The sequence below is a fragment of the Hippoglossus stenolepis genome, chromosome 24 (genome assembly GCF_022539355.2).
Source record: "Hippoglossus stenolepis isolate QCI-W04-F060 chromosome 24, HSTE1.2, whole genome shotgun sequence".
NCBI classification, from domain to species: domain Eukaryota; kingdom Metazoa; phylum Chordata; class Actinopteri; order Pleuronectiformes; family Pleuronectidae; genus Hippoglossus; species Hippoglossus stenolepis.
Window position 1 is genome coordinate 1,611,820 of NC_061506.1, and position 17,176 is coordinate 1,628,995.

General features: G+C 46.0%; 1 long non-coding RNA gene across 1 annotated transcript in view; it reads left to right on the forward strand.

Annotated features, from left to right (window-relative positions):
- Positions 1-361: 361 nt before the first annotated feature.
- Positions 362-17,176, forward strand: part of LOC118103531 — a 97,276-nt gene continuing 80,461 nt past the window's right edge. Inside the window, exons 1-7 of the long non-coding RNA XR_007032476.1 lie at positions 362-508; positions 2,658-2,722; positions 3,825-3,960; positions 6,974-7,177; positions 7,494-7,577; positions 9,370-9,416; positions 10,743-10,942. This is a non-coding gene — a long non-coding RNA (uncharacterized LOC118103531). The remainder of the gene's footprint in view (positions 509-2,657; positions 2,723-3,824; positions 3,961-6,973; positions 7,178-7,493; positions 7,578-9,369; positions 9,417-10,742; positions 10,943-17,176) is intronic.

Consider the following 17,176-nt stretch of genomic DNA (forward strand, 5'->3'; position numbering starts at 1 on the left):
CGAAACAAGGTCACCGTTCTGAACTTCGCTGTTTTAAAGATATAAGGCTGCAGCAGAAATATAACATGAGACAACTTATGTGTTATTGTTCATTTCCCCTGAAAAACCTTACTTGGAAATTAGTGGTTTAATTGTATTGATTCGCAATCTGAGATCTTTCTGTGATGATTAGATAAATATAGTTTATATTTGTCCTGATAATCATTCCTTTTATCTGTCCCCGGTGCAGGTCGGTGCGAGGAGCTGTACGGAATCCGATCACTAGATGGCGATCCAGGTTAAAGCAGTGTGTGTTTGTGTTGAGCAGCAGGAACACGGGCCTCGTCAGCCGCTCTGTAGCAAGTGATCCTCCTCATTGAAGTGTGCGCACTCACAGCATGTGGAGCTGTGGAATATGGAAACAGGACTTCGGTCTCACTCTCGCTGGGGATCCAGGATTTTTCTCGGGGATGCATGTTCCTCGAGGCCTGAAAGCACAAAAACAACACTGAACAAATTCATCAGCGGGGTGAGATCACACCACAGCTAATGTCTGATTCTTAATTGGGGAAGATTGTTTTTTGACCCCCAGATAGCTCAGTTAGGCTTAAACCAGATCAGGGTGACACATCCATGTCTGGGGTTTTGGTTTAATTTGTTTATTTGTTAGTGGAGAAGCGATTGGAACACGAGGAGATGAATTAAAAATACATTTGTGATGGATTCAGGGGTGAAAGTGTCCCGATAATCCCAAAGACATAACAAGGTTCCCGATGGCCTCATCAAACTCTGCTTCTTGCTCCAAATTTTAATATTTAAACTAGAAATCAATACATGGGACTTAAAAACAGCAGCAGCACCTTTAACACACGAAACAGCAGCAGGATAAACCCAAGATTTATTCCATCGGGGGATTCTAAAGTCAAACCTGAATTAACATGTTGTAAATATCGACTAAAAGTATCTGCAATTTAAAAAACTGAACCAGAAGAGAAGCAAACAATATTGTTTATATCCCTAAAAAACAGATCTACTTTCAATACATGGAACAACTGCTGGTGCAGGAATCTGATTGGTTGAGCTGCACCTGAGTGGGTGGAGCTACAGCTGTTCAAATCAGAACATGTAACTAATAATCTGAAATACTTCATCAGATTTTATTCCTTTACACTTGTGCTAATCGTTGAATTTTACTTTACTCAACTTTACTCTTCTTTGATATTTATAAGAACTAGACAATCAGGTAGAGGAGTTCTTGGCCTTGGCGGAGGGATATGCTACATAGAGACTTTCTAATTGGAAATTGCAATATCTCCTCCTGGATATGTCATAACTTTCCATGTTTACTCTTAGAAAACAGGTTGTCACTGTATATGTTCTCGTTTTTTGGGGCAAAAACAACATCTCCTGCACCTTCTCTCGTGCTTTGCTGCCAAACGAAACTCACTTAATGAGGTTTTGTGGTAAAGTTGTGCGTTATGGACGGACAGGGAAAACACATCACATGTAAACACGTCCTCAAATCACTACTCAGACTTCAAGTTTAGCCGAAACACTTGTCTGTAACGTTTAATCAACAAAAACACAGCGGAAGGCAGAAAAAAACAAGGAGTGCGAGTCAAAGAAAAGACGACAATAAGAGGGAGACTATGTTTAAGACCAGAGAATCAAAGCGCCGACATTTGCATAACCTGCATGAATGCATTTACAATACACACACGCATACATCCCATCACTGTAGTGTCTCATCACTTATATCCCCGCCTCTTCCCAGTCTTCCTGGCCCTCTTTACGTCAATTCTTTTCTTTTTTCTCTCCATCCTTCTCTTGTATTTCCTCTCGCTCTCTTCCTATGCAAGTTGTCATTCTCTCACCATAATAGCGCCTCTGTGCCTTCATGTTGTTCGTTGTTTGCTTGAAACGTAATCTGCAGATGTAACAGAGGAAGAAATTGAGTCTAACAAATGGCTTGAAAGGCTCAAGGCAGCATATCAAGCCCGAACCAACAAAGGCAGACAAAACGCCCGTCTTTTTTCCTCCCATCAACATCTGAAGTTGATATTTTCAACAGAATAGCGCGCGGCTGACGTTCCCTGAATAAAGAAAAAGTGCGTTCGCTGCTGTTGTGTTGTGTTACGCTGTCATTCCGACTTGAATGGAAAAGTTGAGGCCCGTTTGTTTGGTTTAGCTGTTGAGGAGAAATGGGGTTTGTTTGATTAACATTTTGCTCGCGCATGTCAGCTGCGGCGGCGGCGGCGGCATCGTTTCTACTGGGAAATGAAAAGAGCTGCGGCTGAGTAAACTGTAGAATATAGTATATATCTGTCTGTCGGCCTGTCTATATGTTGTCTATCTATCCATCTATCTATCCATCTATCTATCTATCTAGTCGTCTATCCAGTTGACTTTCTATCTGTCTGGTTTACAATCCTCTCATAAAATCAAAACACTAGTTTCTTTACGTTTGCTCCTGCTGCTACGACACAAATAAACCCGTTCCTGTGTCTGTCACATCTCTAATGGTGGATTCACACTCCTCTTCCTTTTCTCTAAAACAGATAATCAGCTGTGTTCTTAACAGCAAACAACACAACGAGTAGCACGTTGTGTTGTTGTGGAATTTACTAACCGCAGTTAGTTCACAAGCTGATTCTACGTTGTGTTTTCTTCTCCTTCAGGGGTTGTGATGTTCGATAAGTCTTCTGCAACATCTTCTTCTCACCTGTGATTAAAGCGGCTGCACGTGAGTCATTTGTTTCTATTGCTGCACATTTACTTTTAGCATCAACTTACCAGTCTGAAAGAAACGCTCAGCATCAAACTAAGTTCATCTTTCCACTTTCTGATAGAGTCACTGAAGTGTAACGATGGTCCAACCTTCAGGAAGTCGGCCATCACCCGCAAATTCAGTTTTTAAACTGTTAAACCAGTGATGCAACTTATTCTCTTTAAGTAAAAGAGAAAAAGTCTTTGTCTAGCACAAAAATATAATCACTCATTATTAAGAATGATCTATGTCATTATAGTACTTTTAATTTGATTATAATTATTGGTATCTTAAGTTTAACATTTATTCTCAGCACTGACGTTTTAATTTAATATTTATTTTTTCACTTTACTGTGTTCACTTCTCTCAATATCTACGTCTTCTCTTGTATTCATTAGCATCATAGTCTGACTGACTCTGTTTTTGCTTCAGGGATCAATAAAGTTAAGGTTAAGTTGTGACGCCCGTGACGTTTACATCCCCCCCCCATCAGCGTGTTTAGCCCGGACACTGTCCCTTGTTTCCTTTTTCAAATACCCGATAATCTGTGAGATTGCCACGTGGTGACCCCCTCCTCACACCTCCAGGACCCCTTGACCACCTCCCCCCCCCGTGACACGTGCGTGGCTGGGACTGTCCGCCCCTCCTCTCCTCATTAACCTCGTCTAATTAGATGGCAGGAAGTCCATTGTTCGCCCTAATGAAGCCTCAATGGAAAGACAGGGCCTCGGCTGGCTCTTCTGACATGGCTGTGAAATTACAATCCCCTTACCTCACCCCCGACTCACCCCTCCCCTGGCCTGATTCCTCCCTTTTCTTTTCCTGTTGGGTTTCTCTGAGAGGCGAAGCTGAAGTTGAGGCAGAACGATGGAGAGACAGATCTGCGAGCGGAGCAGATAATCTGTGCGATAGCTCCACACATTCCCATACTGCTAATTTTGCTCCAGTGGCAGAGCCCAGGGTAGCATTAGCTCTGCTTAGCGCCCCCAGTATGGATCCCATCCACTAATTACTTGAGCTGCCGTGGTTCGCTGAGATTTAAGTACCACCTCAATCCCATTATCTCCCATCCCTACAGCTAGCCCCTGTCGCCCGGGCCCTTTGTATTGGAGGAACCGGAGGCTGCGAGGTTATTGATACAGGCCTCCCCTGCAGATAAGATCCATGACGCTGTGAAGGAGGCACGCTACTGTACCGTGTGCACGGAGGAGGAGGTGAGTGGTCTGGGATCAGCGCTGGAAGGGGAAACAAAGAGCGCTGCAGGGCTGAGGGAGTGTGTGCGTACACCTACAGCATGTGCGACAATCAAAGTCTGCGACAGGAGCGCGAGGTGGTGATTGGGGGGTTAAAATTGGATGGGGTATTTGGAAAGATTATTCGCCCTCCAGTGTTTTTTTCTTCTTCCTTTTTTGGTTCTATTTTCTTGCGAGGTGGGGGTTTCGCTCTCTGCTCACCCCAGAGCGACTAATTACAATTCACATGTCACACACTCTACACATAATAAGAGTTAGGGAAACAGAATTAGAATATTCCAAAGGCCTGCAGGGGGTGTCATCTCGGGAGAAAGAGGGGAAAGTGTGTCTCTTTTTTTGCTAAACGGGGGAGAGAAACGGGGTGAGGCGGGGCGGGGGAGAGAGGAGGACTGTGCATGTGTTTGTGAGCCTGTGCATGTGGCATGTGCGTAGCGGTGGTGTTTGTTCGGGAGAGGTGGGCGCCTCACGGGCTTGAGGGGGAGGCGATGGAGGGAGTGCGAAAAATCGACAACGCTCCCACACTGTGCATTCCTTCCTCCCTTCCTCCCCCTCACCGTCCCGTCGATATGCCCGCCACCCCTCTCTCTTCACACGTTGGGTGTCGCCTGCTTGGCATGCCAGCACGGCTGCCTGTCAGGGAGGCGAGGAGTTGGTGGCGGTGGCGGTGGCGGTGGTGGTGCATCTTTTCGTGGGAGGTGGAGGGCAATTGAGTGACATCTGCTCTGCTGAGACGAGGGGCAGGCGGGCTCCTGGCATTGGCGGCCGCCGTGTCGGAGGCGTTGGCACGAGGCTGGCTGGGTACAGCAGGGGTGGCGGCGCCGGCAGCAGGCGGTGGATGGCCTTAACGGAGAACCGTTTGCTCAAGCAGCATGACATCTCCTGGAATGAAAGCACCCACACACTCGCACAATACACACTCCTGGCAACACACGCCCGTCTTCGCTTCCATGCACACAAACTGGCACGCCGTCCTCCTTCTCCTGCTCTGTCACTTCCTTCTACTTGACTATTTCCCACCTCGCACTTCAGGTTTCCTCAAAGCCGCCATGTCCTGCACAGAATCGCTGTTCAAAGGCGTTTTCATCTGCAGTCTGCGCCCGTGGACAGTGTCAGCGCGACATCGGGGTTCATTTACGTTGCCAATTACTTTCCCCCGCCGCCGAGTCCCTTCCATCTCTACCTGTCTTTTTTGTCTTTCATCCGCTCGCTCTTCAGGTTTCCCTAAACCAAACAGCGTTAATGAACCATGAAGATGACATCTGCACGAAAGCAACAACTACATTAATGTGAGCGGCAGCGACATCCTGAGTCTCTGTCTCGTCACCTGCCACCTGGCAAAGAGAATACATAAGTAACGGGGACATGGGAAGAGGAAGCACATTTAAGGAAGGAGGTCGAGTAACTTATGGCGGGATGAAGATAAACGTGTTGCTAACTAGTAAGCGCTAACTTAGCTATTCCTTCAAAATAGACTGTTGATAAAAGTTATTATGATCAGAATTTCCAGTGGAGGACAAAGGATTCAGGTAACCCGGAGGTGACGGTAAAGAAAAAAACAAGATGAGTGACGTTTATTAGATTGTATCTAAACGAATCTACCACTCTCCTCTGTCTTTCCCTCAGAAGTTGTTTCCCTCCTCTTTCATATCACCGCTGTTGTCGAGGCACTGTGACGCTGATGCGGTGTAAATTGATTTCCCGGAAGATGTGATGGATGAATAGAGAATGAACATCTTCATCGCTGACCCCGGCGCCGATTGCTTCTCCCCCTGCCCGCTCCGATGATTGACAAGCCTGCTAACGAGTGCCGTCGCCGGGCGTGTTATAATTTCGCTGTGTTGAAAACAGCCAAGACTCGGTCCCAAGGTAATGAGCTTCTGGGAGAGAGGGAGGAGAGAGGAGAGGAGAGGCTCACCCCGGGAGAGGTGAAATAAAAGAGGGAGTAAATAAAAAAAGGAGACAAAGCACATGAAAGTAGATTAGAAAGAAGTTGAGGATATCATCGACTTCAGAGGAGCCGTTTCATTGTTTATCTGCTGTCTTGATGGATGTCTTTCAAGCCGACGGTTTCTTAGCGGCTGTGTGTTCATCTCTCAATCGCTGAGAGGCAGGGAATTTCAAAAGGCTCCGCAAAATGTGATATTTGCATTAAAAAGTATTTGATGTAAAAGTGCTGCGTGCTGCAGATTGCGTATCTGAGCGTGCACGTGTGTAGACGTTCCTGTGTGTGTTTTTACAGCGTGCACATGCATGTGGGCACGTGTAATTTATTCCTCCATGTGGGGCTGAGGGCAGGTCTCTCTGTTTATTTGGATGATTAGGAGGTGACAATATGTTGCTGATGATCAGCTTTATAATCAGCTACCATCGCAGATTATTCTAACCTTGATTAAAGACCTGCAGTCTCCCTATCATCTCCCAGCTCAGCCTAACAAGATAGGACGACGCTCTGATTAATGCCAGAGAGCGACGAGTCATGACACAAAGGACAGGCCTGCATCACCGCGGGAGGACGCCGGGAAACTGTCACGCATCATACTTTGTTGTCTTTCTGATTTGTCTGCCTGATGCAGGACCTTTGTCTTAATTATTTCTCTTTTACAAATTAATCCGTGTGAGACTGATTCGGTTTTCATTACCGCCATAATAAGGACGGCGTTGTTGACGTCTGCCGTGATTAGATATCAAAAAGAAACGTCGTGCCGGATTGTTACTGCTGTGCATCCATCTGCTGCGGCAATTTGCCCTCGGAAAAAGTCATAAACTCGTCAGCAAACTTTCTTTTGTCTTCGCTGACAATCGTGGATGTGCCGCTCACGTGTGTGTGTGTGTGTGTGTGTGTGTGTGTGATTGTGCGTGGGGGTTTGTGTTCTTTCCTGGCACAGTGTTTGATTCATTGCGTGGCGAGGTGTTGGTGAGGTCCCGGCGGTGTGTGGAAGAGGACTGAGTGAATGAATGAGTCTCTCTCTCGCAGGTTGTCGGATGATGAAGGCAGGGATCCAGGGTCTCTGGCAATCAGGCGGCTGGAGGCAGACGCAGCCACCTCTGGCCTTTGATTCAGTTTATCACCGAGCGGCGCGGCCAGGCCTCACTGTTCCTCTCCTGGCCTCCTCCGCCAGAGTGAGATCATCACGCACCGTTGGCGAGAACAAGCCTCCAGTTTAGCAGCAGTGTCATGGTGAGGGGGAGGTTCATGATCCTCCGTCATTACTAACCAAGAGTGCTTGTTTTCTTCCCTGAATAATAAACACTTATCTGAGTATTTGACTTTGGCAAAGAGACGTGAATATTGAGTCGGTTAAGTTTCCACATCCATTCTGTAAATCTGGAACAAATTCTGCAATGAATTCATCTCCTGACTTGTAAATTGCGAATATCTTTTCACATTTCTTCTATTGTGATTAAAGTAGCTGGTGCTATCAGCCAATCAGGGTCATTGTCACCCACCAAAATATCTAACATGAACGTTTTACTTTGTCGTGAACTTGTTTCAGATGCCACGTGCTCGCCTACAAGTTTGAGAATATGTTGGTGGTCCTTCCTGTTCTGCTACGTATCCAAGATGGCGACCTTTGAAAGTGAGTAGTCTGTGAAGGAGATCTTGTCCAATGAAAGATATATATTTGTCTAATAAAGGCTTATATATAAAAGTGTGATTTTTAATGTTGTAAACAAGATCTACGGCCGTTACATTTTTTATCACATGGCAGTTTTTCCATCTACATCTCAAACCTTTTAAAATACATGTATGTGTATTTATAATTCACAAGATTAACTAACATTACTAGTTTAGTCCTGCACGGCATCATTGATGTACAATAGTTTCCACAGTTTCTCCATTTAAGTATCTAAGCTTAATCTTTGAATGACAAAGAAGCTGACCTCAGTCTTCTGCAGCGGGCTGTAGCGTTGTCCGTTCGTCCGCAGTGTTCTTGTGTCCAGGTGCTTTCCCGGACAAGGTGCCTTATGCGGCGCCACACTGAGCGGCGGGACAGTCTGAGCGCTGGAGGTCCAGCCGCTGATTGTCCCTCTCCTCTTTGATATTAGAGGCATTCTAGTGAGAATAATTTGTGTTTAGTGCCCTGCTGCGGAGAGAGCTGTCCTGTTTGACCAGCGAAGCCGACCTAATTCATCCCCTCCAAGTGTGTGTGTGTGTGTGTGTGTGTGTTTGTGCTAAATGCAGAATAGCTGTTGTGACTAGCTCGGCGCACACAGAGCCTCCTTGTTATTGCTGAGTGAGTGTGTGTGTGCGTTTGAGGGCCACTGGGTACGTGACCTCTCCTCCAGCATCCCCAAAGCAGCGGCTCAGCGGGCGGGCAATTCATGCCAAAGCCCGGCCGCCCCCGCTGCTCGGAGCACGCGCCCTCCCAGAGCACCGCTCCCCTCCCCCCCGCATGCCCCCTGACCCATGTCTCCTTGACGATGGGGAGTCCCGTCACACGGAGCACCTGGCACCTGGCCACCTCCTTCCCTCCTCTCTGCCCCTATTTCCACCCCCCTCCTCCCTTTCAGGCGGCCTCGTCGGGGGTCCACGCTGAAGTTTTCACATCTTCATTCAGCGAGCAACAGGAAGTCGTCCAGGCCTGGAGCACGATCAAGCTGCTGCGGTGACGCAGTTGGATATTTCAGGGACTCTGTACTTGATGCTGCAGGACAGTCTGAAGTGGGAGCTGCTGCTTCCTTCCCTTCTTGACCGTGGACCTTTTTAAAGCAAAGATTTATTATGCGGTATTTAAAAGAAAGAAACGATAAGTTCCTGTCATTTGGTTTCTCTCCGAGGGAAATTAGCAGTAAGTTCCGTCCGTCATCAGGATCAATGTGCAGAGTCAAGAGTGATGATGTGTGTTTGTCCTCCCTCTGTCACCACTTCTCTTTATCTCCACCTTCAGATGTGACATCGCTCGGCCACTGACTCAGCGAATGGCTCCTGTCTCCCCTCGCTCCTTATTACACGCCGATTAGCCACACAAAGTGGTATAAAAAGGTGTCTAATGCAATTACCCTAGTTAGGACGTTTTAATAGTGCGCTGCGCCTCAGAGATGTATGTGCCAGCCAGCCGCTGACATTAAATCAATAATCAGCCTGTCACGCCCGCTTGTTAATTCAGCGCTTTGCATTTTATTCCCCAACATGGAAAGATTGATTATTGGTAGCAGGGGTTTTGAAGTGGGGCAGAGGTTTATAATGATATGTGTGATGGAGTATGGGCTGCGTGGCTCTCATTTGCATGGCACCGCAACTGAGGTTTCGTCTGTGAAAAGAAAATAATGAACAAACGAAGCGATGATAAAGAGGATTGCAGCTCTAAACTCTGTCCCGGTGTTTGTAGCTGTGTTCACATTGTGATGACACCATGATGTCTTCCTCAGGTGTGAAGACGACATCACGGCCTCCCAGATGTTTCCACAGCGAACATGTAAGTCAACACCTTCCCCCGTCGCAGGGCAGCTGCATTACACCTTCATCACTGTGTCCTGTTGGTCTTAATTAGCCTTCTCTTACATTAACACATATTAGCAGAGCCCATTGATCCCCGACCTCATGTCCAGAGTGACCAGGTCGTGCACAGAGACTTCATTAAGATTCCTTTAATGCATCAGCACACCCCCGACATTCCCAGACAAGAACCCTCCTTCCACCTCCACGACAGCCGGCGTTTGTTTCTCACCGCGTCCCCCTCTCCTCCGCAGGAGCCCAAAGTTTAGAAAAGTGCTGCAAATGTATTCTCATCATTTATTACTCTATAACTCAAGTGGAAGGTGTAAAAATACCTGCTCAACCTTGGAGGAACGGCGGGGAAATCAAGATGAGGCTTTCATGGATGTGACAAAGTCTCAACACTTTCCCCCGATGCATAAAGTATAAGTTTCGCCCGCGCAATTCAAGGTTGTGAATAATGTGTTTGCACTAAACATTTTAATTAAAAAACATCCGTATATGGCGATTCAAAGAATTATGGTGCTGCTTTCTCATCCCCTTCCTTCCTTCTAAACCAAAGTAATTCTACCGCGATGCAATGATGCCTCGATTTCCTTCAAGGAGATGGCTGAGAGCCGTATTAATCATTGTCTGGTGCCGGCCCACCTTCCCCGGGTGTTTTGCATCCGGCGACATCGCTTTCAAAGTGTAGCTCCAAACCAGGGAGAGTGACAAAGTGGTTCTAAAAGACGAGTGGCGCCAAGCATATGGCGGGGGGGACGGCCGCACTCCAAAGCCAATCCCACCAAGGAGATGAAGAGGAGGAGGAAGAGGGGGGAGGAAAGGAGAGTCTGGGAAAAGGACACATGAATGAAGATTATCATCTGGAAGTAGCACCTCTCCTGTTTGCTTCACTTTACTTTTTGCCCTTTGCCGACAACTCCCGACGAACTTTTCTCACTTCCTCTCTCGCACACGACTCAAATCTCCTGCAAACGAGGGAAACAAAACAAAAAGCGATTCCTTCTGATCATTTTATTTTCCACAGCTTTTATTTGCGAGCGGGAGAATTGTCATAATAAAGCTCGGTGCTCTGACCTGCATACGCGCATTAATAAATCAAACATTGATTCAGTGCTAAGTACCTGGCGAGTGTTTTCCTCGCAAACAAATGAATGCTCTGCCGTGTTCTTGTTTCCTGGCTGCCTCTGATTGGTTCTGACAGATATTCAGGCTTTTGGTGAAGTAATTAGAGCCTCGGGGTGCGAGCCGAGGAGAGGCCTTCAGCGCTGGGTTACTTCACAGTCTTTCCTTTCCCTCTCAGGTAATTGCTAGCAGCTGCACAGCCGGGGAAGTGAGCCTGAAAGAGCTCGGAATCGATTCCCGTCTTACCACCGCCCCTCCACCGCTGCCGCCGCCATCCTCCACTCCTTCCTCGCCATCCCTGATACCTTCAGATCCCGCAGACCACTCAGATGTACCTGATGCCGAAACAAGTCGGAGCCACTGCTCACAGGTTCCCAGGTGACCGCAGCCAAGTAAACATTACACACTTTGTTTACCCACAGCGTCCTAAAGGGGCGAAGGCATCGAGTTAGAGAAGAGAGGAAGGAAAGAGCCGTTTTATGTTGTTTATTGTGTGAAAGGAAAATGCACTCGCTGCTCTGTCTCTCCAGAGGAAACACGGAGTTGCAGAGTGTATTTTAACCAAGTGTTCACCACCACCACCTACAGCTTCATCCACTTCTGCGGCGCCTTGCACCACTTATGCTCCCTGTCAGACTTCCCTTGCTTTCTTGATTTTCTTTTCAACTCTGCGTTCTCTTTATCATATGTGTAGACGCCGGTGCTGCCAGCAGACCGCAGGGCAGGGGAGCGCGAGCAGTCAGAGCCGCCCGAGCTGAAGAGAGCGCGGGCGCTACGCTGATAAAAGTCCGAAAATATGCACATGAGTTAACTTTGGAAAGAAGAATCGGGGTCGAGGTTAGACCAAAACATTGTTTAATGTTTGGTAACGTCGGGTGAAGCCTCCCTCGAGTTAAAAAGCAAATACTTTTTCGCTCAAATTGAAAAAACTGCTTTGCACGACTGCGGAGTTCAAGCTTGGTTGGTGCATGTGTTGATCCGTCCACCCCTTCCACCTCCACACGCTGCTTTCCTGCTTGTATCCACTTCCTCTTTCCTTCTGGTGCGTTTCATCAAACAAGATTGATCATTTTCCTCGTAGGCGCTTGTGTGTGGTTTTTTTTTTTCTCCATCCCCCAGGCGGTGATTTCAGTGACTCGAGACAGGTCTCCCCTTTTTTTTAAAAAAGAGACTTTGAGGAAGTGATATTTCGTGGTTGAAATACTCGTTTTTTAAAAGGTAGTAATTAGACACCTCTGAGAGTCAAAAAGAGAAGGCAGCACTTTAAGCAAATGAATGTGCCTTTTTTCTTTTAAGCTGCAAGTTTTCAGCGAGGCTTGAACCTGCTATTACTGTCCATCATCCTGGTTTTGATGGAGCGTGTGGCGTTTAGCGTGTGCGACGGGCGGTTAGCAGGTCTGGACTGAAAAGGGGGAAGAAAGGTCAGCGTCAAATAATAATATTTTATTACTTTATAGTATTTTGTTAACCATAGAATAAAACAGCAGAACCGAGAGGAAAATGAAACCCTCTCACTTGTCAAGTTGCCGTGTCCGCGCAGGCTGGAAGAAAAATACTGATAATTACTCGGTATATAAATTGGCCCAGTTCTGTTTTTCAGAGAAGCAGCAGCTCATTGTAGTTTCCTGTCATTTCAAGCCATCATTTTATTTGCATCATTGTCATATCAAAGTGAATCCATACAGTCTTTGTACTGCGGTACATCAGGTAGACAAAATAACAACAACAACAATAATAAAAATGATAATGAAGAGAATGTGACAACTTAAAACACCAAAGAAATCCAGGTCTGCGGCAGTGATGGACGGAAGCTGGATCCTGAAGATAAAGATAACGTCTCAGAAGCTCGAACAAAGACTGAAGAGAATCTATGGCCGAGGAACACAGAACTTGTCTTAAGTGATTCTGTGAATACGGTGTTCAGATCGTGATTTTACACTTTTACAGCTCCGTGAGGGCCAGCGTTGCTTTGAGCTCAACGCTAATGTCTTCTGAAAGCTCACGAATACGGACGATACAGGGCAGTACGACTGGAAATCGGGGGGCAGTGTGGCCATTAGCAGCAGCTGTTGTAACATTTAAACCTGCAGACACATCTTTAAATGAACTGTAGATGTGTGAGGATCGATCTGTAGGGAACCACACTCCCAGTGATTCCTCCGCACGGTGGAATAACGACGAAGGGATAAGAGGCCGTTTTACAGGTGAACCCTGTGGTGTTGGTGCTTTCCATTCACGAAGTTTTCCATATTTCAACACCATAATGTCCCCGTTCACACCGGCAAGTGGATCATTAACAGCGGGAGGAAGTCAAACGCCTCTTAATGTCGCCCTGAATCACCGCATCTAAACATTACCGAGCCGTTTTAGAGACACTCTCCCACCTCGGCTCGCGTTGGCCCAAGACGCCGGGAAGTTCACGACTTGTCTTAATGTATTTTTGGACTGATTGGTGCCCACACACACAGCCCGAGGAGAGCAGCGATATAGAAAAAAAGCATTGTGTGTCTTAATGCATTCATCCTGCCAATGAATACGAGATAGAAAGTGACAGAATGCACGCCTGACATCCGCCGACACCCAAACACTTGAAGGCGAACGCACAGATTGGCTTACAGTGTTTACATGCTCGCTGATACGGCACGTCAGAAATATAAATTTTCTTGACGTGAAACAAAACAAACCCTTAGGGCCCCGTGAAAGAAAAATATCAAACATCACCTCTTTAAATAAAAAGATGACAAGCAAAGGAAAAGCTGAATTGGATAACAGAGACCTAAATGACAAGAAACACACAGAGCAGTGTGATATACAGTACCAATTACAAAACGCTTAAATGACAAGCAAAGGGACTAGAATGAGATGCGGTGTAACGCCTCACCTCAGATAAACCCATCAGCACATAAGCCTGGATCCTGGTGGGGAAGTGACGTTTCACTGAAAAGCTCCTTATTTAAGGGACATGTCCGTTGCTTCGCTCATGTCGCACGAATCACATTTCTCTTAACACAAAAGCTTATTGTTTCGCGTCAGTGAAACGTCGCTGAATGGACTCTTCTCTCTTATTTTAATTAACATCGCGGGCTCATCATAATGTCACCACTTTTCCCTTTTGTGTCCCGAGTGGTAGCCCTTCTCCCTCTTCGACAAAAAAAAAAACGCGCCTTTCTCTCGCAGACTCTTGGCGGGGGAGCCGGTGAAAGCCCGAGACGGGATTGTCAGGGAGGAAATATTGTCGTAAAATAACAGCAGGGGCAGGTGTTTTGTTTGAGTGCTCCTCTTTGGCATTTCTCAGCCGCTGAAGAACACAGCGGCAATTATAAACGACAAAGGCTGCACAGACACAGGTATAAATTCATTACCTTTAACAACCTCTGGCTTCTTTCTCCTGATCCTATCAGTCGCTCCTTTCTTTTCTTTCACTCCCCCCCAAGCCCCCGATTTGTCTTCCTTTTCATTCATGTCCGCTAATGTATACACAAAACACAGCAGAGAAGAATAGTGTAGTCTGCTGGAAACGCCACGGACTCGCATAAATTCACACCAGAGCTCCTGTGAATCCAGATGTTCACATCTGCTCAGCTGTAAAGCCGTAGCAGACAGGAAGTCATTTTCAGTGGCAGCTCGGGACGAAAGAGGACGTCAACACCCTGATTTCTTCCTTCCTCCTGTACTTCTACTCAAAGTACTAGACTGACTAGTAGCTAGAGCTGTCAGATGAACGTAGTACGGTGAAAAGTACCTCAGTTGTTTTATTATTTACTTTCCTCCACTGAAAATACCTGCAGATAATAATCACATGTACATTTCATGGATCCACTTGGTTCCTAGTAAACAAACAACTTCTTTACACACAAGTGTTGTCAGGAGTGAAAATCCGACGGATGCATTTATAAGAAGTATTGTTGTGAGGTGCTTTGGACAAAACTTCATGTTTTTAAAGAGCTAAAAACATACTACTGTGAATATGTGCAGGTTTAATTGAGACAATGTGTGAATACCTCTTCCAGTCTATGGAACAGACGTTAAATGAATCTCAAATGACCCCCGAACAGTCGTTGTGCTGGTGCATTGTGGGGGAGAGAGAACTGCAGATAGCCTTTATCACAACCAGCCTCACTTCTCGTTACCCTGCGTCCGCCCGGGGCCACATTCAGAGGTGAAATGAGTGAAAACAAAATTAACTTCCTCTCCTCACTTGATTTCTTTAACCCAAACACTGGAGGGGCCGTTTTTTTTTTTAAAGGGTTGGGATTGCACCAGGTTGAATCATTCAGATCAGCCGCACGAGATGTCTCGAGAGGGCAATCACGGTGGAGAGGGGACGTGGCTCAGAGGGAGGACGGAGCTTCGTCAGGCCCGGGCGTCGCACCTCACAACCGCGCTGTAGGAACGCCACCTTTCATTTTGACTGCTGCCGCAAAGAAAACCTGGTTCTATCTGTGTCGAATGACGAGTGAGAGTGAAACACAACAGCTGATTCTATTCTGAGAGCAGGTTTTTCTCTTTATCTCTGCAGCTTGTCGACTGACTGACAGACGCTTTGATTGATACACACACACACACACACACACACACACACACACACACTGGCAGGTTGGCAAACTAAACCCCTCTAAGTTACCCCACAGCTACACAGCAGTGAGTACATGTACACGATCGTGTCGTATTTCTGTCACAGACGTAATGTTCAGTGTTGATTTATTACTCACTCTATAGATATGAAATTAAATTAGTCAGTAGAAAGACACAACTGTCTAGGTTTGGTTTTTATTGTCCTGATTATTCCATTTTTAATTGTGCCACAATATCGACTGTAAATGAAGATGGATGACGCGTCTCCACTTCCTCCCACTATCCAGAAATTAATCCAAAATATCGAAGACACTGAAAAGACTGAAGCTATCTTTGAGAAAAATGTATTTTATTTAAAAAAATAACTTAATTTTAATGCTTTTACGGTGAATAATTGATTAATACTTTGTAAAATAGACTTTTATTTGTCTGGTATCTTATTTGGGATCTTGTGGAGTTTCTAAAGATGTTTCTTCCAGGTCCACCCTATACAATAACATAATTATCAGGCACGACATTAATATATTTGACATTTTGTAGTTTACGTCCTGCTAAATGACTGAATGAAGGTTTTTTCTCTCCGTCTAATTTCTGTGGTGAATCCATCCCAACCCGAACGCAGCACGTCAGCAGACAGACGGATCGTTACGTTGACAGACAGGCAGCCTTCTGTCTCTGTTTACCCTGCATCGGCAGCAAGACAACTGAGGGGTCAGAGGTCAAACGGCTGTCTGGGGTCAACGCTGCGTCTGGGCAGGGGCATTAATTTTAACACCAGGAGGTAGTTTAAGACCCGCTTAGGGGAAAAACGATATGTGCTGAGAGCGTTAAAGTGCCCCAGGGGCCTGAGCGTTAGTGTGACAGGTCATTATTTAGAAGTAAACAGAGAAATCTCAGACGGACGACGTGGAGAAATAAAACGTGTGGAAACTGAGCGTGCGTGTTCAACACCGTCAGCTGCCTCACACACACACACACACACGGATTAATAAACCTGCACATCACCAGTCGATCGTAACCAGAACTTGTACAATGGTGCAGTTATAAATTATACCTCTTGCCTGTTAATCGTTGAATAATTATATATTTTAATTTATTTTTTACATTCCCTTCTTTTTCTACAGCAGCAATGGTAGAATCCTTATTTTATTACTTTTGATTAGACTGATTTAACCCTTCATCTTTTAGTCAAACTGTTCACCGTCATTTGTTTGAGGATTTATCCCGACTCAAAGATGCTGCACACGTTAAAACCCTCAGTGCTGTGACAGAATCGCTGCGACCCTGAAATGATCATATGTGTAAGAAGGCAGGTCTACATGTGTGAGCCTGACAGGTACACCGGTACTGGAGCCGTCACCGCTCAGACCCGAGGTCAGAGAAGGGTGGCGAGGAGCAGCTGGTGGTTGTCAGAGGTGGCGAACACGTCCCGGACACGAGAAACCTAACCGCACGGCGCGGCGACCCGAGCGTGGACACGTTCTTATCCTGAATCTGAGGATTTGTCACTGTTTTAAATGTGGGAAATCCTTGAAGTAGTGTCGCCGTCATGTTTCCTCCGCAAATGTAGATCAGCAGGCAGCTGGGCTGCGATGACACGTGGAGAAAGTGTTACTCTAACTATTTCTAAAGTTGAGTTATTATTACACTGGCTCCTGTTTTACTTTGCTGCTCCATTATACGGACAAAAACATCTTTCCTGTCAGGGTGAACAGCTCCAAATCAATCAGATCAAATACATAAATCAATAATCAATGTCCAGAGCCTTCAAACTGCTGATTCAGAGATTTAATAGACATTATTGGCTATTTTCACCCTTTCTGGCCACAAACAGCTGAGGTAATATATGTGAAGTACTGCAAAATAACCAGAATACATTGAAATTAAAGATTAACTTTACACATCTAATGAAGGGTGGAATATTATGTTTGATAAAACACACTGTAGATGCTGATTTTTTAAGTGTGGACTGTGTGGGAGAGCACACGGGCAAGAAAAATGTAATTAGCTCGAATAATATTTCATCAGAAGCAATTA